Source organism: Drosophila serrata, unplaced genomic scaffold (assembly GCF_035046125.1).
Source record: "Drosophila serrata isolate PLE 108 unplaced genomic scaffold, ASM3504612v1 contig_165, whole genome shotgun sequence".
NCBI classification, from domain to species: domain Eukaryota; kingdom Metazoa; phylum Arthropoda; class Insecta; order Diptera; family Drosophilidae; genus Drosophila; species Drosophila serrata.
Genome location: NW_028257063.1, coordinates 420244 through 435117, shown reverse-complemented (window position 1 = coordinate 435117; position 14874 = coordinate 420244). Strand labels below are relative to the sequence as shown.

At 40.8% G+C, this 14874-nt stretch overlaps 1 long non-coding RNA gene across 1 annotated transcript in view; it reads right to left on the bottom strand.

Annotated features, from left to right (window-relative positions):
* LOC147644485 (uncharacterized) overlaps positions 1-14874 on the bottom strand; it is a 95356-nt gene that overhangs the window by 35173 nt on the left and 45309 nt on the right. The window contains exon 2 of the long non-coding RNA XR_015270358.1: positions 11185-11254. This is a non-coding gene — a long non-coding RNA (uncharacterized LOC147644485). The remainder of the gene's footprint in view (positions 1-11184; positions 11255-14874) is intronic.

Here is a 14874-nt window from a genome sequence, read left to right as displayed (position 1 = left end):
CCGCCCGCCCTACCCGTCGCGCGAGTCGTTTTGGCCATTCATCCTCTTAACCTGGGTACGAAATTCATTGAATTTCAAATGCGACTCAGTTCGATTGCGGACTGTTTGCTTGCTGTTCGTTGTATTTTCCTTTTTTTTTACTTTTCACTTCCCTTCAGAAGCTCAATTGGCCAGTTCCGAAGTTGGCCACTTCAATTTGCATTCGTCCATTCATGATTCATTCAGAGAGAGAGAGAGAGAGAGCGCAGCGGCCAAGAAGGTTGCCGCCGGCTTGCTCCTTGCCAGGAACTATTAATTATTTTTGCTCCATTTTCGTTGTTTTCCTGCTCCTGCTGCTGCTGACGACAACACCTGCTGGCTGAATCGGATGAAGAAGGGCTGGGATTTGGTTGAGGTTGAGGTTTTTGGTTGCAGGACACCCACTACGAGGTCCTTGTCCACGTACTGTCCCTTGACAGTTGTTGCGTTACGTATACGCAGCGTTGATAATTGTTACGCATACGCCATGGCGGCCAGCTGATCTTGATAATGATGATGATGAGTTACGAGTTTGTCCTATTCCCTGGCCTGTCTACTCCTGTCTCTTAATGTCTCCCTAATCAGAATTGGAGACATTTGTCATCATCTTGAGTCCGCCCGGTTGTTAAGCAGAAAATATATGCCAGGAAAATGTGAAATATTATCTCATCATTTTTCATAGGTGTCCCTGAAAGCGGGTAGGACGTCCTCAATAATTTAAGCTCACACAGCAGCAGCAGCAGTCACTTGTTAACAATTAAAGTCAAGAGCTGTAACCTTTTGCCGGCGACACGAGCGAACAAGGAAAATTCCGGGGAAAAACCAAGACAGAGAGTGAGCGAGAGCAGGCACACAATAAATAAAAGATGCAAAGCAACGAAATAAGAAACTATGGTGGAAGGTTTGCTCCTTCGGTGGCTCCTTCTATTATTATGAGCGATGATGATGTTGCTGTGCCGCCTTCGTCCTTCGTCCTTCATCCTGTTTCCTACAGTCCCCTCCGCCCTTTGGAGACCTCAGCGCTGCATTCTCCCGTTGACAGCGCAAAGTTGAATTGTTTATTTGACTTTTAGTTGTTTTCTTGCCGTTGAAATGCGAGCTGCACCGCCCTTCCATCCATGGCCGGGAAAATCTAAGAATGACGATGGGGTCGGCGGGGGAAAACTGAGAAGCTGTGTGGCAAGTTTCTGCCCTTTGGCTTCAAAGAGTTGTGTGAGTCGTGTGAGAAAAGGCACGAAGAGAGGATGGGAGAACTTTCCGTTCTTCGTCGCTTGTTGCTGGCGCTGTTTTCTGCTAGGATCCTCGGGTCCCCCTTCAGGCAGTCAAACAAGTTAAGTACACAATATGCAAAGCATCCTGGCCCAACCCCCCCTGACGCCTCTCGTTTCCATCCATTTTGGCCACAGGACATGGCCGCAGTGCAGAGCAAACTGTTGCTGCTCCCGGCAATCAAATGAGTCCTTGGCTCTTCTTCCTTTTTCGATGAAGCTTGCAACAGAGAGAGAAATGTTACCAAGGTCTTGATTAATTGATATTTAATATATAACAATTTCCAAGAAGGATAATTTGTTATAATATAAAATACCAAGACATTTTAAAGTTATCTCTTTGGAGTTTCTCCTCGTCGTTCTTTCTGAACAAAATTTTCTCAGTGCCCCAACTGTCGATGTTTGAGGATGATTCCAAAATTGTTGCGCAAATCAGTCTGAAGCCTCCTAAGGATTGCATATATGCCTTTCAATTTCGTGCCTTTGTGGCCGGGGCCACCAAATGTTGCCAGAGATGCAAATTAGTAGAAGGACTACAACAAAGCCTCATATATTGCTTTTGAGGGCTTTCGTTGGTAACCCAAGCCCCCTCCCCCCCATTTTACCTCCTTCTCTCTGGCTCACACTAATTGATTTGCATATAAGCAAAAATTTTTTTAATTACCAAAAACCCAAGCGAAGTTCTCCGTGGCAGAAAACATTCAGCCGCTGTTTACCCAACGTCATGTGGGCGGGCGGGCAGTTGCTCGAAAAGGACCAGGACCAGGGGCCAGGGACCAGGGATCAGGGAGGAGGACCCAAACCCAGAGAGGTATAAAACCCGGCCTGAATGGCACTTGAAACTTTAGACAGTGGCATATTTCCATTGCATAAATCTGGGCAACAACGCGCAGCGATGGCAAACACAGAATGGCGACCACTAAACGCGCGCTAAATGCGGTTTAGCTTTTGGAAACTGTATGAAATGTGGTCACCAGCAGCGAGGGGAAGCCCCGGAATCCGGGTATTGTGGGTGTGGGTGTAGGAGGAGGAAGGAGGAGGAGAAGGATGTTTTTGGTTGGACAGGTGCTGCCACGTGTTTAGTTTTGCTGCGCAACTGGTCAGGTAGGGATCCCAGCTGAGAGAGTGAGCGAGGGTGGTATGAAAAAGAGTCTGGGGATACCGCTGAGGTGGCAGCACAGATATGTTAGAAGAGCCTCTGCTGGCTCCTGGATGTTATATATATATCCCTAACTCTTTTCGGTTTCCTAACCTTGTACGTGAACGGAATGGGTAACATGACTTTGGTTAGAGGAATGTGAGGTTGGGGTTTAAGGGAACTATGGATATATACTGCAATTCTTTATATCAATTAAAGTAATATTAAAAATTTTGTGTAGAAATTAAATGTCAGCGGAAATAAAACTGTAAGATAAGTATATCTAAGTATATTCTTGTTAAGCCAAATAGATATTTTTATATGCAACTTTTTTAGGTAAATCAATGAGATTTTAATCTCATAACTAAGCCAAAAAATCATTAATTTCAATTCAAAAAACTGTTTTATGTTAGTTTTTATTTGGGTAATAAATCTGCATACTCAATTTAGTATTTAAAAAAAAAAATTAAAATTTTGTAATTTTTGACAATTTGAACGATGAAACAATCCCTTTTAAAATTTAAAAAAAAATTGAAAAATTTTTGTTTCTTCCGGAGATGGCTAGAAAGATTCGGCTGTTGATGCTGATCAAGAATATATATGATTTATAGGGTCGGAAATGACTCCTTTAAGCGTTACAAGCTTTTAACTACAATTATAATGCCCTGAAAGGGTATAAAAATGGTCATTGTTTTAAGAAAAATCTAGAATACATGGCGTATACTTAACGGGAAAACACTAAAATTAAGTATACGCCATGTGTGTTTTAGGGTAGAATGGTTTATAAATTTATAAAAATAAGTAGATTCAGTAAAAAAGCAAACAAAGCAAAAAAGCTTACCAATTAAATGGCAAGATCAAACGTAAATTGATCGTAACTAAGTATCAAATTTGTAAAATAAGCACAATTTTAAAAATCGCATAACTTTACCAAAAATGGTTGAATTTTTAAATTTTTATTCGGAAAGCGTTCCTATGTTAGTTTTTATTAGCTTAATAAATCTGCATACTCAATTTAAAATCTTAAAAAATTAAAAATTTTGACGATTTTTGACAATTTTAACGATGTAACCCCTCGTAAAAATTAAAAAAAATTGAACATTTTTGTTTTCTTTCAAAGCTGGTTAGATCGATTCGGTTTTCGATGCTGATCAAGAAGATATATGATTTATGGGGTCGGAAATGTCTCCTTCACTGCGTTTCTAACTTCTGACTGAAATTATAATAACATATAATATATACTAACATATATAATAACATATATTTAAATATATTTTCTTGATTTTATATTTTTTATGCCTTAACCAGCACAGATGTTTACATAGTGCCTGTTTTATATACAAAAGCTAATCAGCCAACTTTCAGAACTTCAACTTGACAATTTCTAGTAGACTCTTTCGTTTAAATATTATAAAATATATGATTAACATATAATTTCCTAAATGCCAGAGCATTTCCCAATTCGTTGCAACTCTTGTGACAAACATTTTTTCCTTTCCGCTCCCCTCTCAGCTTGATGTTATTTTTCTTTTTGCCTTTAGATTGTTATTTTTGTTTTGCGCGTGCGACGCAGCATATGAAAACACGTGTAGGACCAAAAGTATGCCGCCTGCCGCCTGCTGCCCTTGTGGCAGGGGGGAGGGCGTGGTTGTAATGGAAAGGAGGCATGGCAAAAAGGATAAATAGGAGTGGGAGGAACCGATGGTGGGGGTGGCAGCCACGTCTGCGGCAAACCGTGCAAACAACGGTTTAAGATGATTAAGTGCTTTCGCAGCCGCAGTTGTGTGGGCAGCGTTCTTGGTTCTCAGCTTGCGAGGCTCTCAGGGCTCGTTTTTCGAGGTTTCGGATCTGGATTTGGATATGAGGATGGTCCTCCTACATCCTCCTACAACCTCGATGGGCATAGAAAGTTTCATTTTCTAAAAATAAAAAACCACGCGCACAAAAGGTACAAGGTGCAACCAAAAATCTGGCATTTTTCGTTCGCTTGGAAGAAATTTAATTTCCATATGTTTCGGGGCCGGCAGGATATGTGTGTAAGAGTGTGGCAGCTGCTGCTGTTGCAGGTTTCTGCTGATGTGCAGGTTTTAAAGTAACCCAGTCCCAGTCCTTGCCACTGCCACAACCATCTATCGTTATCCCTTCGCCTCGGTTTGTTTGCCATTTGTGCTGACTCCTCTCGTTGTCCGCTGATTTGTTTATATTTGCTTTGCATCTTGCGCACAGCTAGGGGAGTGTGTCAAGTGCCGAGAGCTTGTCTGTTAACCCATTTGAGATGTCCTGCCAACCCCCTCCCCCCCCCCCCCTGCCAGTCACAGCATCACTCCCTGTGTGTGAGTGTGTATCAAAAAGATTAAGTATACGTCAAGCTGTACGCGGCATTGGCTTTTCCAATTAGCCGCCTGCCTGCAAAAATCCACTTGAATTAGTTGAAAAAGAGTTGCGTATCGCACTGCCACACTTCATTTAATTTGGCAGCTTAAAAGTTTTCACTGAGCTGCCACCTTGAGCTAATTGAGAGCTACCAAAAACTGGCAACAGCCAAGAGCCATTGGCTGGGGGAAAGTTTTGCACCAGCTTTGACTTTGGCTAAGTTCAAGCTGGTTAAATCGAATCAATTAGGCGGATTCGAGGCGGCTTTAAGCATCGAATTTATAGCACTTAACTGAGGGTTAAGGTGAAGTTTTCAGCCCGAGCACAGACAGAGCTTGATTTGTGTCGGAAAAGCCAATGAAAATTTGCCATAAGTTAGCCAAGGTTTTCAATTGATTTAGGGGGCTTAAAGTTTTATACAAGTAGGAAATATTTGTTGGAAAAATATTGAAGAATAAGGTAACTTACTTTTGGAACTTGTAAATATCAAATCTTTTTAAATTGTATACAAATTATAGGATGTTTTAGGATACTTTTGTTCAAGTTAGCAACAAATAACAAGGAAAAATCTATAAGTCTTTACGGCTGAGACTTTCCTTTACAATCTTTTGATTCTGTTATATATAGTCCATAATTTTCTCCCTCAATCCATACTAGCTTTCCCTTCGACAACTTTAAGCCTCCTTCCTGAAAATGTATTACTTTTCCCCAGGATAAAGACTAGTTTTCCGGGCTAAGCCACTTGCCGATCCAGTTACAGGTTGAGTTATATGGCTGCAAATTCTCGAAATCTCGCAATTGTGACTGAATTTTTGCATAATTCAAGGGGGGAGAGGACTTTGAAGCCTCCTCGATTGACTTGACATGTCAATCAGGCCCTATATTGTCTGGTGAATATAGCTCTAGACACTGGCCACTCGGCACTCCCGGTGTGCTTGGCACATTCCAAACTCGACACACTCGGCGGCACTCACAGTTCGACAGATGGATTTTTGGTTTGGCTGTCAGTTTGACAGGACATTTCATCATCGGGACGAAGCCAGTGAATATCTGGTGCGGGTCCACAGAGAGACTGACAATGAGTGCGTCCATCTACGGGTTGTGTTTTGTGTGTGTGTGTGTGTGTAACATAGTGTGCACTTTATGCAAATGCGACTATTAATGCGACTGACCTCTGACCCCCCACATAGCTACTTGCAAGCGACCCCTTAGGGCGGAGTGTGTTTGCATATCAGGCGCGCAATTAGCTTAATTTGTGCCAGGACATCTCTCCACCTCCCCCCTGCCCCCATTGCTCATTTCCGATCAAAGTTAATCCTTTTCAATATTACTGAGAGGACACGGTGTTGTGTGTGTGTACAATGATTTTTCCTGCTGTCCTGCAGCCTATCTGCCTGCATGATATTATAAAATTTTCATATTTATTTAGATGCATTTGAATATTTTGCGCATATATATTCGCACTTTTTCCTATTCAAAAATATATATATATAGATTTATTTTATTTTTTTTGTTGCTGCCTTCAATTCAGCTGTTTTGGGGCCCATCTAATGGCCATTTCGGTATGCAGTCCGCTTTAATGCAGGCTTTTAGTTTGAATTGCAATTGCAATTGCCATGGGATCGCTGATTAGCATCGTTTTAATGTTTAATTAAAGCTCTCGTGGCTACTGCCATAATTTGCCACTTTTCGCTTTAGTCCTTTCCGTATTTTTGGTTCTTTTTAATATGAAATTATTTGTATAAAAACGACTGGCGGTCGGTGGGCCCTCTCTCTTTCCAACTGCCGCATTATGGATTGTTTATGGCGAACGCAGAAAATTTGTAAATAATTTATTTGTGTCCATCGCTAATTGCTGCCAACTTCTTGTTACTGGCCAGCAGCTATTTTTGGCAGCAGCCAGCAGGACATTGGACATTTTTTGGGTTTAATTACAAGGCGCAAATTTTATGCGAATTTATTTAGCTGGGATAAAAATATTTGTAAAACAAACTGCGACGGCCATAAAATAAACACACACACACAACACACATTTATGTATATGTATATAAAGCCGCAAAAAAAGAATGTGAAAAACATGCATAGAATCGGGCGAGACAAAACACACTGAACGAAAAAAAGGACCAAGGATTGCAGGGATTGGTTTGGTTGGACCCACAAAAACCCACACAAAAGCCATCTAAAACCGGAACTCAATTTAGCGACAAAATGCCTAAAATGCAGTTTGAAACTTTGCGGAGAGAGTTGCGGGGGCGCAATGCAAAAATCCGACACAGTAATAGAACAGTGGAGACTGGGCCATAAAGGACACAATAGGTTATATATTATATTATAACATATAAATAAATATATAGTGTATCAGAAAAAAAATGGTTTTGAAAGTGACCAAAGAAGTTTAATGAATTAAATTAAAGGCTTTCTAGGTTTAGAGAGTTTAAAGAGTTGTATATTATAATTTAAATACATATAATAAATATACTTATTTAATATTTGTTCTTAATTAAAGAAAGGAAATCTCTATAAAGGCTTTTTAAAAAAAAATAATTTAGCATTTATATTGATTATAACCAACAACTTACTCCCTTAATCAGATTGTTTTTTTAATATAATCTCTAAATACTTTTTGCTTTTTTAAAAGGCCCATGTTTCCTGTCAATTATTTTATTTACCATTTAATTAAATTACTTTACTTAACAACTGACTGCCTCATCACCTTCACCTTCACCTTGTCTATTTTCTATTTTATATAAATAAATCATGTTTTTACTTTCAAAAAAACAAAATCACCTCAAAAGGCTTTTAATTTCCTGTTAATTATATTATTTACCATATAATTAAATTATGATACTTTACAGTTGGCCAGCCTTTTAGCCACTCACCTCTGTGGCAGATATTGGGCTGCATATTTTTGGCCATATCGAAAATTTTGCCAATTTTGCATATGAAAATTGTACGCGGTTAATAGGCGACATGTGTGCAGAATGTCCTCCGAGGATGGGCAAGTGTCCCCACACACACACACACATGCAAATCTGGACATTTACATGAACAGGCACACATAGATATACACATATATTTTCATATGGCAATAAGTATTTAGATGCGTTGGGGAAAATTTAATAATATTTGTGCAGTTTGGGAAATTGTTTGATAATTTAATTGCTGTCGTCTCGCGTGTGGCCAGCCCCGGCAATTGAATGGCATTAAAGCGAGCAATGCAAATTGGCAAAACCCAGTGCAGCGAAGGACCCTCGGCCTAATCAGGCGTCAGCTGGAGGAGGATCCTGCAGGTCTAATTAGATCCAACATACACACAATGGTTGTAGTGGAGAAAGAGATGCCACTCGAACCACTCCAGGACCACTCACAGACGTCGTCATCGTCGTCTTCGCTGAAGATGTGCTAATAATCATTTTAATGAAATGCTGCCAGATGCTGAGCATAAAAATCCAAGTGAGGCGAAGGTCCTTCGGACAATCCGGACAAGTGGAGCGGAGTCAGCTGGGGATTGCCCCTCCCCCCACTCTCCAAGCTGCTTAAGCGCTAAACAAGATGAATCTAATAACGAGCGCGCTTCGTCCTGCCAAACGCATCATCCTTCGTGGGCCTTCTGGGCGCCGCTTCCGCATTCGTTCCTCAGCGTTCCCGTTGCCGTCAGCTGTCCTCCGCTCTTTGGCTTGACTTGACCTGCCCCAAAAAAAGAAGTCCCCAAGCCGAAGTCCTGTCGCTCTCTCTCTCTCTTTATCTCTCTTAAGTCTTGCGCTCTTTAGTCGGATAGGACACTCTTCCCTATTGAGACCACAAATCCACCCCGTGCCCAGCCGATTGCCGAACGGATGCACTGCAAAATGCCGGCTAAATTCGAGGCTTCCGCGGCTGGAACCCCCTTTCTATGGTGTTCCCTCTTTTGCTACTCGAGTCCTTGTATTGTAATCTATAACCGAGGGGCTTAAAACTGACCATACTTCAGTGGAAGTCGCAGTTTTGCTGCTTTTTGGCTTGTAAATTGCATTTCTTTTGCCACTTTTAGTGATCCCCAAGCTAGAGTTGGTTTAAATAAGAAAGAGATAAAGATAGTCCAGGAATAAGGTTAACCCTACAAGTAAGAGTATTCTTTTAGATACTTTTTAAGACGTACTTTTTACTTTACTACTATCTATACCTAATTATGTTTCAACATTAGAATATACCATTATCATTATAATCCTACTATCCCTATATAAAACAGTCCTACGTAATACTGTCCCTATCTACTATCATTCCTCCTTTTTTACACTATCCCTATCCTACATTTTGTATAATTATTTTTACTTTTTGACATATATAAAAATCTCTTATTTAAATAACATATAAGCTCTGTTTAAATGTTGAATCGACTTAACATAGTTTCTATACAAAATGTCCCGAAATAAAATCCTTAACATATTCATCATATTTATCCAGAATTTCCCTTCCTCCTTACTTTACCTAAAAATATCCCCATTTACATTCCACTTTCTTTTTAACTCAATTTTCCAGCATTATTTCACAGTCTTTATCTTTGGGTTTTCCATTTTCCTGATACTAGGTATTATCCAAAAAGTAGCCACAAAGTGTAGAAGAAAAAAAAACCGACGATATAGGAAAACTTCGTTGGCGCCGCTAGCCGTTGTTCGTTTTTGCTGTTATATGCTCGGTTCCCGGTTCGTTGGAGCTCGGGCTTTGGGGCTCGGCTCCATTCGGCTGCTAAGGGAATTTATTCCTTTGTGCGAAACGAAGCGCGAGACAGACAGTCAACAGCGCTGTTGGCGTCTCTGCTGCCGTGGGCAGTGCTGCTGCCGACTTGTTGCGACGCCAGACGTCAAGTGCGCATCTAACGGCATCGGAACGGAAAGAGAGAGGGCAAGAACGAAAGAGAGAGAGAGATGGAGAGAGAGAAAGAGAGAAAGGGGGAGCGAGCGAGCGAGCCAGAGGCTGGCTGCCTGGCGCCTCGTGCAAAAGTTTACTATGCCAATGCACTCGTTGTCTGGCCCGACCAGCCAGCCAGCCCACCCACCCACTCTCCACCCCCCCTCCAGCCATGTTGCACTGCAGTAAGCGCGCCGGCAGAGCAGTTAGTCTCTCTGTCGCACCGCTGCCGCGGTCAGCGTCGACGCCAACTTCGGAGTTGCAGCAGAGCGCGCTCACAGCAGTTCTCGTTGGGCCAGTCCCCAAGAAGTTGGCATTCAGTTGGTAACATCCGCCAGTTGAGGTTGCACGGCCTCCAGCCAGCTATCCCAGTGGCCAAAAGTTCAGACTCCGATTCAGAACACACACACACTCAGCACCACAAACACACACACACACACTCACACACATACTCCTTTAGGCCACATGGAGTTCCCCGAAAAAGTGCAGCAGGCGCCAGTCGAGCCTAGACTCTCCAGCGAAACAGTCGCAGGTGTCTCGCCAAAAACAATATCACAAATTCCTAAAAAACCCAATAAACGAGGAAAAAACTCAACTAAATAAACGAATAACCAAACCAAATTAAAACAGTATCAAGTGAACAGCCCAGCGGAATTTGAAACCGATAAAGAAATAAACCCGTACATTTGCTGTGTCTGTGTGTTCTTCAATAATTCTGAATTCTAAATAAATCGCGTGTAACCCGACACTCCCTCCAGCAGGAGCATTATTCGCATATCAATATCAATTCCCATTAAATGCGTCGCGCCAACCACATAAACTTCCAGTAATCCAGTAATTCAGTTAACCAAAACATACATAGAAGTCAAGTCGAGGGGAAATGGAATGGAAACCCCTTAATGACAGCCGGAAAATAACAGGTGAGTGTCACTAAGGGCGGGGGGTTGGGGAAATGCGGGGGGAGCGTTCATTAAGGGACATCTATTATAATCAAGTGACAAGTGGCGAGGCGCTCGTAAATATGATAAGGCAAGCGGAAGTTGCGGAAGTGATTATGGTCCAGAGAGAATTATCACGCATACGCAGGGTATGACAGTCAGTAGGAGAAATATTTTTAAAAGGGTTTTTTCGGTGTTTAAAAAGAGAAATTAGTCTGTATTTTTAGTTTCTTGGAATGAATGTAACTTGCAGAGCCTTTATTTTGTTTTATTTTATCAAGTAAGTTCAAAATATCAAGTATGCGCCCCATATGACATGACAAATTCGTGTTACTAGCATTTAATTTAAGAATTTTACAAGTAGAAAATCGAAATATTATTACTGTTATTAAGAGAAATTAGGAACTTTTAAATATGAAAAACTTAGCTTCGTTAATTATGCATTTTCATGTTTTTGAGGAAGAACAAAATCTTCCTTAAACACATTTGATAAAACCCCTAGAAAGTAAAGTGATTGTAATATCCTTACTAAATCCAATTTTATCAACAAATAAATACTTACTTTTAAGCTAAAACGTAGCTCTGCTGAACACAAAAAATAACTTTTAAACCAAGTATAATATCCTCGAAATCTGTAAATAAAAGAAAAAACAATAAAATGTAAAATAAATGTCCAATGATTGAAATACAAACTCTATCAATTGCAAACATTCCTTGGATAAATAAACCCCAAGGACAGACAATAAAAGAGTGCTCAAATAACAGTTCAAGAGCAATATAAATGTGGCTACCTTCCGGCTAGAGCGATTCGCCAAACCCTTTCTCGATTATCCTTCGGCGCTGTTACTTTCTCAATGCAATAAACGAGTCATCAATCTAACCGAAGCGATTCATCAGCACATTCGCCAGGCTTTTCCGCTTTCCTTGCCATTCCTTTTTGGCCATGCAAATTCCTGGTCATACCTATATAGCGTTCCCCATTCCCATTCCCTTTCGCGTTCCATTACTCGTTCCTGTACTCATTCCTTTACCCATTCCCTTCCCCATTCCCTTTTCCCCCGAAAATGGGTTGATGGTCAATAACACTGCCAATCGCGTTCTGCCTAATCATGCGTCTCAGCCGCTTTGAGCCCGCTTTTTGGGGTCTTGTTTACGGCTCACGATAAATGATGTTAAATAGTCCGTGGCCCGAAATGAATTTGCAGTATTTTTTCTCTTTGCGAAGGCCGCAAAACTAATTTCGCTCCGTTCACACGTGAATAGCTATATCTTATCTCGTTCTCTCTCTGTGTCTCTGGCTGAACTTTCTTATCAGTCGGTCGAAAAAAAGTGACAATTTAATTTGGCGGCCGCAGCAAATTAGCTCTAATTATTACGAGAAGGGGGGAAAGACACCGCGTTCTCTGCAGATAACACGGGATTTTGGGGGCGTTAACTTCAACTTCTGAGGCTCTAAGCCGCTACAGCTTCTCGCTCGGCTCTTTGCCCACGGGCGGTTCTCACATTTGTTATGGCCCAAAAGCGGAGAAACACGGCAAAAAAGAAGATATATATATGTGTATGAAAAAAATCATAATAAAGAAAAGTGGCCGCAAAGAGTGCTTAAAGAATGGATTTGCTGGCAACGGCAAGGGGCACCGGGCAGCGGGGTGGACAGGTGGAACTAGCCCAAAAGAAAAGAATTTCTACTTATAACGAGTTTTTATTACAAACGCGCGAAAGCAGCCGAAAATGTATTAAAAAAAAGACGAAGGAAAATAAGTTAAAAAGGGGAAAAGAGCCAAGGAAAAAAAATAAAACACGAGATGGTCAGCAAACTCTGGCAAAGCCGAAGTTTTTATGCCCTACGAAAATTAAAAAGTTCGTTTATTATACAAACTTTTTATGTTATTCTTTATTTTATTATGAGCAGTGCTTAACTGGTGCTTATTACATCATTTTGTGTGCCAATTTGCATTTATTTTGACTAACTTGTAGCCTAAATATTTCAGTAAATAGAATATATAATTGTTTATAATAGATTTATTACATAACATCACTTCTTGGTTAGAAAAGTTAAAAACTTTGATACAAGATATGAACTTTTCAATTTTCTTTGGCACTATTATTATGTTTAAATTTTATTAGAAGCATTAAATTAAAACCTTATGATTTTTTCTAAGCAACAGCACATTTTGTGAACCTATAAAAATGTTGTATTATTTTTTAAACTTACTGGAAAATAATACCTCAAATTGAGCATCTTTTCATAGCTTAAAATCTGTAAAAAAATCCAGGGTCCTTTCTGTGACAAATATAGTCTAAATCTCTCTGATTTCTCAACTTCTTTATCCTAGACCGATGAAAAATAAGTGTATTAATCATAAAGCCCCTTGAAAGAGTATGACAAAAAGATACAAAAATAAAAAAAAGAGTGGTGGAAAAAGGTAGTAAAAATGGGCAAAGCGAGCGAGGCTAACTGAATTCCTTGAGAGCGGGGCGGGGGAAAGAGCGACTAAGGGGGGCTGGTGGCTCTATGGGCGCTGGGCGGTGGGCGGAAGGGTTGCACATAAAAAGTAACAGCATTTTTGCTGCTAGACGATGACAGAGAGAGCGAGAGAGAGAGAGAGAGAGAGAGAGAGAGAGGGCGACAGATGAAGACCAAGACTGCGAAGGCATGAAGCAACATTATTCAAAAGAAAGCCAAGTTAAGGCATGCCGAGCGCACACACAACACTCACACGCACATGTAGTGAAAAATAAAGAGACAGATACATGGCAGCATAATGCAGCAGCAGCAGCAGCAGCAGCAGCAGAGCGGCAACGGCGACGTTAGCATGAGAGAAGGGGGGAGATCACTGGGCGGCTGCGACGCTGGCCTAGGCAGCGCCGCCAGCTGCGACGCCGGGCCAACAACAATCGCATTGCCGACATTCTTTCATTCGTACAACGACCTCGACTTTGATTTGCAGTTTTTGGCCACCAAAGAGCATCGCTTCGGGCCCGAAAGAGAGCGCCAGCTAGCGGCCGAAGAGCGCCAACGGCCTCTAGACGACCTACACGACGCCTGAGCAGCGGCAATGGCGTAGAAGAGAAAGCTCTGTCCGCTGCCGGAACTTCGTGTTCCAGCCATCGGCACCGCCGTCGCTTCGCCAGTAGCTTTGCTCGCTCGCTGGCCGGCCAACTCCATTCATTCGTGCTGCTCGTCTCATCTCTGCCGGTTGCTTGGCTTTCTCTCTCTTCGCCCCAAAGCTCTCCGTTCTCAGTGCTCTGGCACACACCAACCAACACACGCAGCCACACTTACTATTCCAGTGCAAATGTTAAACAAAGACAAAGCAGCAGTAACACAACGCGAAACAAATAAGTGCATAAATCGGACAAATTTCAGCTAAAATATATATACAAACAATACCAAAAAGTGAACAATCAGCCGAAAATCAGTCTAAAGCCAGGCAATGCGTCATTGCCTCAATCGCTCAATCGTTCAATCTGGCAACCAGACACTCGAAATTGCAAATCACATTCGCATTCGCATTCACATACGCATTTGCATTCGCACAATTGCAATTACAAAGTGCGAGTGCCAGACCTCACACCCATACAACAAACCAATACTTAGCCAGAAAAGGTATTATATAGAATCCAGATTCAGGTCCAATAGATCGGAACTAAAGCCAAGGCCTTTGAAAACTAAGCCAAAGCAGTGCGGTTTCTGAAACAAGTTCTAGAAACAAATAGAATAGTTGGAGAAACACCTTAACAACAAGTTAAAATGTGATATATTAGAAAGTTTGCTAGTTATTAAATAATACTTAACATTTAGATGGAAATTAAGTTACAAATATCGTAAAAAGTGCAAAGGAAATTATAGTTCTGGGAACATCGTTAAAGTTTTAGAATTTGTTACATTTTAATTTTTTGAAATAGTTGTAGTTCTTGAACTTTAATCATAAAATTCATAAAATAAAAGTGTTAAATAAAAGGTATAAGCTTTAGAGCTTATCTGTGACAATCACACATAAGACTTGATCTTGTGTTCTAATTATTATAAAATATGAAATAAAACGTAGCTATATATACATCAACTCATGATAATATAATATGAGGCTTATAACCTTAATTAATTCAGGTTTATTTGTACTTAAAAATACCTAGGAACATAAATACTAACTTTTCTTAAATGATATTATTAATTACTATAATGCTAAAGTGCTTCTAGCTTACTTTTCTATCGAAATCATCAAACCAAAAAGTTTATAATTACAACCTT